Source organism: Neopsephotus bourkii, unplaced genomic scaffold (assembly GCF_033783945.1).
Source record: "Neopsephotus bourkii isolate Nb327-2 ecotype Australia unplaced genomic scaffold, CSIRO-AGI_Nbou_v1 NB_238, whole genome shotgun sequence".
Taxonomy (NCBI): Eukaryota; Metazoa; Chordata; class Aves; order Psittaciformes; family Psittacidae; genus Neopsephotus; species Neopsephotus bourkii.
The window spans coordinates 4,079-12,490 of record NW_026900748.1 but is presented as its reverse complement, the minus strand read 5'-3'; the positions used below and the strand labels follow the sequence as shown (position 1 = coordinate 12,490).

Genomic DNA, 8,412 nt, shown 5'->3' with positions numbered 1-8,412 from the left:
AAAAAGAAATTTTGCAGGAACAATTTAACTAAACACTGACACAATCAAAAGAGACTGATAAATCCAAGGCTGGGTAGGACAAAGACTCACCATTGCCAGGTGAGCACTAGCTAACTGCTTGTGCGAACTTGCAGATCACCAGCTGGAGATATGCTTTTAGGGTATAAGGCTTTTTGTTCAAATATGGGCAATGAAAAACCAGTCTTAGAATTTTACTACAAATATGAAAATCTATGAAGTACACAGGAATAACTGGCCAGACTGCAAGAGCTGATTTTCGCATGACTAGAGAAAATGGAACCTAACACATCACAAATGGATGAATGGAGGTCAGGGAAAGACAGGGGAAAATGCTGAAATTCATTCAGAAACTGTCTGCTTGAGCAAATATTCAGTTTGATTTAATTTTTTATAGTAACTGTGTCAAAACCATAAGAAGTGGCCAACAAATTCAATCTTTAGAGAAGTCCTTTAAAGAGGCTAGTTGAGTAAAATATATCTAAGTATTTAAGAATAATAACAACAATAATAATAATAACAGTAATAATAATGATAGTGTTAGTAATAATAAAACAACAAAATGACCTAAACCCATTCTGAATTCAATTCCAGAGCTGTAATCTTGTGATCTGAAAATATGGATGACAGTGATTAAGCTGGAGAGTGTCAGAGCAGCACACATTGAGCAGCTACTCCATCATGTCACAGTATGAAAAAGGGAAGACTGAACAAATCAGTGGGGAAATATATCAGTATACTATATACCGTATGTATATAGTATATACAGTATAGTATCAGTATAGTATATACCCATCAACCAGATCTAGAATCTCACCACATTTTTGGCTAAAATACATAGCAGAAACAAGTTTTCTTTGGAAGACAGAGATGAAGTGCTAGAATATGCTTTGTTTCGGTATAGTATTTGATCAGAATGCTATAGCTGGGCCAATATCTCTGTGAAAATATATGTAGGGATGTATAAAAGGAACCTAAAGGTGAGGAGTACTGTCACAGCAGGGTGACATTCAAGGTCATTTAATACAAGGTTGGAGTGAAGCACACTACAACATTCCAAGTGGTCTACCACTAGGTCCCTTGGTTTACCAGGACTGCAATACAGCAGTAGCGACTGGGCAAGAAGATTAAATTCTTTGAGGGTTGCGTGTCATTTAGGTCAGAGTTGAACCTTAGTGACTGCTTCTGCCTTACATTCCCCTTGCTTCAGAACTTTCAATAATGCTTTCAGCCAGTAATGCTTAGAGGGACGGGAGTTGGAGTCCAACAGAATTGGTGGTGTCACAGGAATAAAAGTTTCTAAAGATGTTCGGGAAAAACCTTGCCAAAAAGGAAATTCTGGTTGTGGTGAAATCTGTAAGATATTTCCCCCATGGGCTGCAGACGGAATATCTGTGGTTAGATCAAGCCATAGTTTCTTACAGTGGCTCTGTTAATTCAGAAATCCTGGGGAAGCTTGCTAGGTGGCTGGAAAAAAATGCCTTGTTTGGATTTCATGGTCATATTGAGGCCTGGGTGTGAAAAATTAGTAAGGCTGATGCTCTTCCAGATGGGTGTTATTGGGAAGCTAATTGCAAACATTGCAGGCAGGAGTAGGAGGGACTAGTTGCTCCAGAGAAGATGCCTGGTTGTTTTTTTTCAATTTTTCTGACTAGTCTGAGAAAGTTCAATGAGGTTGCGGAAAAGAACTCTAGGAAAGAAATTCCTGAATCACAGAATCACACAATGGTTTGGGTTGCAAGAGAACTTAAAGATCACCCGGTTCCAACCCCTTGCCACAGACAGCCCACCTTCCGCTAGACTCTTATAGAGCAGCATAGCACAGATTGTGAAAACTAGAGCCTGGGAGAGCTTTCTGGATTACTGGAAAGCCACTGGCAGGAATGTGGATGCCTTGCAGACCCTTGTATCCCACCATAACAATCTCTGACTTATCACAGGACACCATGCTGTCTGCTCACTGGTGGGTCTTGTGTTGGAACATGCTGGACAACCTCAGACGACAGTGACAACTCATGAGTGCTGCTGTATGTCTATACACAGGGTGTGCAAGCAGCAGACAAAATATAGCTGTGCATGTCAATTTCCTTACATGCTTTATACCTGGCTAGGTGCAAAGAATGAGAAAATAATCTGTTTAGGCAAAATCTTCCTGTTCAGTTAGCCTCTGAACAGGTATAGGGGTTCCCGTATGCAGTGGTGGAGGAAAAGCTCATCACTGAATCTGAGTTAAGGAACATATATTTTTATTTTGTACAGGTTATACATCTGTGTTTAATTATCAAATACTTGACAAGGTGGAGGCATCTCAGAGTAATGAAGAGTTTAATTTTAGTATCCATTTTGTTCTTCCTCCCATTTCCCAGTTCCTTCCCATGAATCATGTTCTTTCATTTGGAGTTTCAAATCTCAAGACTCCCTTCTGTAAGTTGATTAAATGACTTCATTTTGTCAAAAATACTTGTTATTCTTTAATTTAGCTGGGGTTTTTTTTCAACAAGTAAACCATAAATTCTTTGTTTTCAATTACTTTTCCTCCTTCTTTTGTTTTAAGCAAGCATCATCTTTTCAGTTGCAGCTGAAAACAAAGTCTTTTCTTCTTGTTTTCAATCTATTATTTTTTCATTAAAACCTCCTAATTTTCATACAATTTCTAGGCTTTATTTTATATTTTAAGTGTAAAACTTTTCTAACTAACTGCACAGTTTTGGTCTTGGTGCTAGAAAAGTCTTGCAAGCTCACACCTCATTCACATGCACCAGTCCCCAGGCTCACTCATGCTCTGAAATTAGTCTGGTCTTTTCCAGACCACTAAATTTGGGGTCCCTTTAGCACCTCTCTAAACATATATTTCTCCAAGCTGCAGGAGAATGTCCTAGAGGCCAGTGTAATTGGCAGAAGACAAAACAGCACTATTCTGGGCATGGAGCAGAAAGCATGTGGGCATTAAAACAATTCAGCATGGCTAGCATTAATTTACTATATTGTTTATGATTAAAGCAAACCTGTCCAAACAGTTAGTCAGACAGAGTCGAGTTTGCCCAGCTTCCTCTAGATGTCTTATTTGGGATCTGGACCTCTTGGAAGCAGGAATGAAGAGGCAAAGGCATGTTACGGTACACAAGAGCAGAGTGGTTAAATTTCCTGGCCCTGGGTGAAGAGTGACAAAACCTCTCCAAGCTCTGCGGTTTTTTCCAATGGGCATTGTATTAAACACAAGTTTTACACCAGCCATCTCTCGTAGCTGCTCACTGGTTTACAGTGGGGAGAGGAACTTTCCAGTAGGCTGAAGGAGTACAGGTGGTTGAGTTTACCAGCTTTCCAAGTGGTTTTCATTTCTTTTTCCTTCCTGAGATAGTTAAAGGCACATTCCTCAGCTGTGTAAAAACAAATGCCCTACTCTCCCACTTTGGGTGGATTTCAAATGGAAGCCAGGCTTAATTAGAGCTTTTGAAAGCTCAAGAGTTAATACCTGCCCATTAAATACTAACCGCCAATCATTTGCTGTACATTTGCTGGCAATAAGGAGCTATGCTCACAGGCATGTCGACTGGGATGTGGGGCTGTATTAGTGGGAACCATCATGTGGGGAAGGAACATGAGTATGGCTCCATGCCCAGCTTGGAAGGGTAGGCAGAGGCCAAGGAAAGAAGGAGCAGATATTTGATCTTTTGGAGGTTTGGAGAAAAGTCTGCAGTTCAGAAACACGAGGAGGGTAAGTTTGTCTCTCTGTTGGATTTGTTGTGGTGTTTGAGCTTGTAGGAAGGTGAAGAGAGCATGGACTTTAAGTAGTCACTAGCAGACTGGTGCCACTTGGCATATTGCTGGCTGGCTCTTCAGCTCCATAAGTAAATGGCATGGTGGTGACCTGTACCTGGCAAGGATCACAGCTGCACAGGATGAATCCCTACTGTTGTAACACTGCAAGAATTACTGTTCCTACTTTATAGGTTTGGGAAGCCAGGGATTAAATGAGCTGTCAAAGGCCACACAGAGAGCCAGCGGCGAACCAGGCAGCACGCCGCGAGCCCTCTGCTCTCAGAGGCAGCTTGCAGACCACATTGCGTCTTAAAGGCAGCCATTCAATAGCCCTGTGGCTTGTATGGAAGACAAATTGCAGCATTTTTGTCTTTATTTGCACTAGTAACATCTGTCCAGACTTCTAAGACTGCACAATGACTGATGAGTAGCTCAGTAAAGATCTCTAGCAGACAAAATAGGCATACAACACACAGGGAGTTATATGTTCAGCTTCCCTGCAAAAAATCTCAACAACAGTCTTGTAATAAATACATAATTTTATGACCTATATTTCAATCATATTCTGCTACATAGTATCATGCTAAGAACTGCTTGCTACCTTGCCGATGGAAATATGCTGCTGGCAAGTGGTAAGTCTCTCCAGATCGACTCAAGGATTCATAACTGTAACAATATAAGCAAATAGATCATCAGCCTACTCCTTTCTGTTCTTTTTCTTTCCTCTGCTCCTTCTTTTCCTTCAATTTATTTTCTCACTGTCTCCCATCTTTCCTTCTCCCCCATTTCTCTCCCTTGCTTACTCCTCCATTAGTGTTTAGAAGATTTCAGAGTTTTTTCCCAGCCCTGGAAAGAATGCAAGTTGATGTTGCTGATTGCTCTGAAAACATTTGGAACAAATTATCTCTGCTTTTGGAATCTGAATAAAGGAATGCGAGCCTCACTGAAGAAATATGAAATACAGGGTGGGATTCAAAGAAGATCTGTAGCTTTCTTTTTTTACCTCTTTCAAAAAATTGAAATAATACACCTTTTATTTAATTTTTCCCCTCTCCTTTTTGTTACTTCAGGTTGGAAAATATTTCATCTGGTAAAAGTGAAGAGTCTAAGGGAGTGATTTCTGTGAGTTGTCATCTTCATCACCTCTTTTAAACGTGAAAATGATGATTGGAATCAATCGGTAGTTAGCATGAACTCCGAGAACATAGTGGGCTTGATGAAGAAATTAAGCAGATCTTGTATTCTCCCTGTCTTCTGCAGTGAGAGAGAATTTGAGTCACTAAAGGCTCCTTTTCCTGACTTATTTAGCTTTTAAATTAACTTGCCTCAGTTTCCCTTCCTGCAGGCTTCTTCCACACTGTGGTGCTTTGGAGTTGCCATCAGTCATAGAATCATAGAATAGTTAGGGTTGGAAAGGACCTAAAGATCATCAAGTTCCAACCCCCCTGCCATGGGCAGGGACACCTCACTCTAAACCATATCACCCAAGGCCTCATCCAACCTGGCCTTGAACACCGTCAGGGATGGAACATTCACAGCCTCCTTGGGCAACCTATTCCACTGCCTCACCACCCTAACAGGAAAGAATTTCCTCCTTATATCCAATCCAAACTTCCCCTGTTTTAACTTTTAACCCATTACACCTTGTACTATCACTACAGTCCCTAAAGAAGAGTCTATCCCCAGCATCCTTATAGGCCCCCTTCAGATCCTGGAAGGCTGCTATGAGGTCTCCACGCAGCCTTCTCTTCTCCAGGCTGAACAGCCCCAACTTTCTCAGCCGATCTTCGTATGGGAGGTGCTCCAGTCCCCTGATCATCCTCGTGGCCCTCCTGTGAACTTGTTCCAACACATCCATGTCCTTTTTATGTTGAGGACACCAGAACTGCACACAATACTCCAAGTGAGGTCTCACGAGAGCAGAGTAGAGGGGCAGGATCACCTCCTTTGACCTGCTGGTCACACTCCTTTTGATGCAGCCCAGGACACAGTTGGCTTTCTGGGCTGCAAGTGCACACTGCCGGCTCATGCTCATTTTCTCATCGACCAGCACCCCCAAGTCCTTCTCCTTGGGCTGCTCTGAATCTCTTCTCTGCCCAGCCTGTAGCTGTGCCTGGGATTGCCCTGACCCAGGTGTAGGACCTTGCACTTGGAATGGTTGAACTTCACGAGGTTGGCATCAGCCCACCTGACAAGCATGTCAAGGTCCCTCTGGATGGCATTCCTTCCCTCCAGCATATCAACTGAACCACACAGCTTGGTGTCATCGGCAAACTTGCTGAGGGCGCACTCAATCCCACTGTCCATGTCAGCAATGAAGATGCTAAACAAAACTGGTCCCAACACCAGTCCCTAAGGGACACCACTCGTTACTGGTCTCCAGCTGGACATTGAGACATTGACCACAACTCTTTGTGTGCAGCCATCCAGCCAGGTCTTTATCCACCAAGTGGTCCATTCATCAAATTGATGTCTCTCCAATTTAGAGACAAGGATATCATGTGGGACAGTGTCAAACGCTTTACACAAATCCAGGGAGATGACATCAACTGCTCTACCCATGTCCATCAGTTCTGTAGCCCCATCATAGAAGGCCACCAAATTGGTCAGGCAGGATTTCCCCTTAGTGAAGCCAAGCTGGCTTTCACCAACCACCTTGTTGATTTTCATGTGCCTTAGCATGCCTTCCAGGAGAATCTGCTCCAAGATTTTGCCAGGCACAGAGGTGAGACTGACTGGTTTGTAATTCCCTGGGTCATCCATTTTCCCCTTCTTGAAAATGGGGGTTATATTTCCCTTTTTCAAGTTGTCGGGAACTTCACCTGACTGCCATGATTTTTTCAAATATGATGGCCAGAGGCTTAGCAGCTTCATTCGCCAGCTCCTTCAGGACCCACGGATGGATTTCATCAGGACCCATGGACTTGTGCACATTCAGAATTTTAAGATGGTCTTGAACCAGTTCCTCTCCTACAGTGGGCCCAAGGTCTTCATTCTAACAGTCCTTGCATCTGCCTTCCAAGACTTGGGTGGTGTGGTTAGAGCCTTTGCCAGTGAAGGTCGAGGCAAAGAAGTCATTCAGAACCTCAGCCTTTTCCAAATCCTGTGTAGCTAGTTCACCTGAGAGCTTCCTGAAGGGCCTACATTCTCCCTAGTCTGTTTTTTATTTGCTATGTATCTGTAGAATCCCTTCCTGTTATCCTTAATATCCCTAGCCAAGTTTGATTCTAACTGGGCCTTAGCTTTCCTAACCTGGTCCCTACCTTCCTGAACAACATCCCTGTACTCTTCCCAGGCTACCTGTCCTTGCTTCCACTTTCTATAAGACTCTTTTTTCATTTGAATTTTTCTCAGCAGCTCCTTATCCATCCAAGGAGGTCTCCTGGCCCTCCTGCTGCACTTCCTTCTAGTTGGGATGAAACACTCCTGAGCTTGTAGCAGGTGATCTTTGAAGACCAACCAAGAGTCTTGGGCCCCCCCTGCCCTTTAGGGCTATATCCCATGGAACCTTACTAAGGAGGTTCCTGAAGAGGCCAAAGTCTGCTCTCTTGAAGTCCAGGCCAGTGAGTTTGCTGCACGCTATTCTGTCCTAAGGATCTCAAATTCAACCATCTCGTGATCGCTGCATCCAAGGCTGCCCTGGAGTGCCACATTTCCAATGAGCCCTTCCCTGTTGGTGAGCACAAGGTCAAGCATGGCACCTCTCCTTGTAGGTTCCTCTATTACTTGCAGAAGGAAGTTGTCTTCCACACAATCGAGGAACCTCCTGGATTGCTTGTGCCGGGCCATACCGTCATTCCAACAGCTGTCACAGTGGTTGAAGTCACCCATGGGAACGAGGGCCTGTGAGCGTGAGGCTTTTCCTATCTGCCTATGGAGTGTTTCATCCGCAGATTCCTCTTGATCAGGCGGTCTGTAACAGATCCCCACAGGAATGTCTCCCATCGCTGTTTTCCCTTTAACCCAGGCCCACAAACTCTTTGTTAACTGCTCTCCCATCCACAGACAGAGCTCGATACTCTCCAGCCTATCCCTAACATAAAGGGCCTCCACGCCTGCCAGGCCTCTCTTTTCTAAAAAGCCTGTAACCTTCCGTTCCAACACTCCAGTCATAGGAGCCATCCCACCATGTTTCTGCAATGCCTATTATATCATACCCCCATAGAGGTGCACACATCTCTAATTCCTCTTGTTTGTTCCCCATGCTATGGGCATTTGTATAGAGGCATCTGAGCCAAGCTCCAAATGAAGCCGGCTTATTGGCTGGTGCAGCTGGAATATCTCTACATTGCTCCAAGCATTTATTATAGGTGCTGGCAACTAACTGGGTTAAACAACAGTGATGTCCTGAGGAAAGGTGCTGTGTAAATCTAGGAGAAGTCACACATTTAAAGATTCAGACTTTTCTATGTGTAGGAATATTCGTATCCAAGATTTCATTTTGTCTCATTGCAGAAAACAGTGCCAACTGCAATGTTTGATTCCAAATCATGATTTAAATAGCTCAAATTTGGTGGAAATAATCGGCATTAGGGCTTTTTTTTTGTTGTTTTGTTTTTCCTTTTTTGCTTGTTTTGGTTTGGTTTAGGTTCAGCTTCATGTCCTATATAAATACAAAATCCGTATAACTGAAAG

At 43.3% G+C, this 8,412-nt stretch overlaps 1 long non-coding RNA gene across 1 annotated transcript; it reads left to right on the top strand.

Moving 5' to 3' along the window:
- The first annotated feature begins 3,312 nt into the window (after positions 1–3,312).
- Positions 3,313–5,118, top strand: LOC133208124 (uncharacterized). Its single transcript, XR_009724252.1, has 2 exons — positions 3,313–3,733; positions 4,848–5,118. It is a non-coding gene; the product is annotated as an uncharacterized LOC133208124 (long non-coding RNA).
- Positions 5,119–8,412: the final 3,294 nt, after the last annotated feature.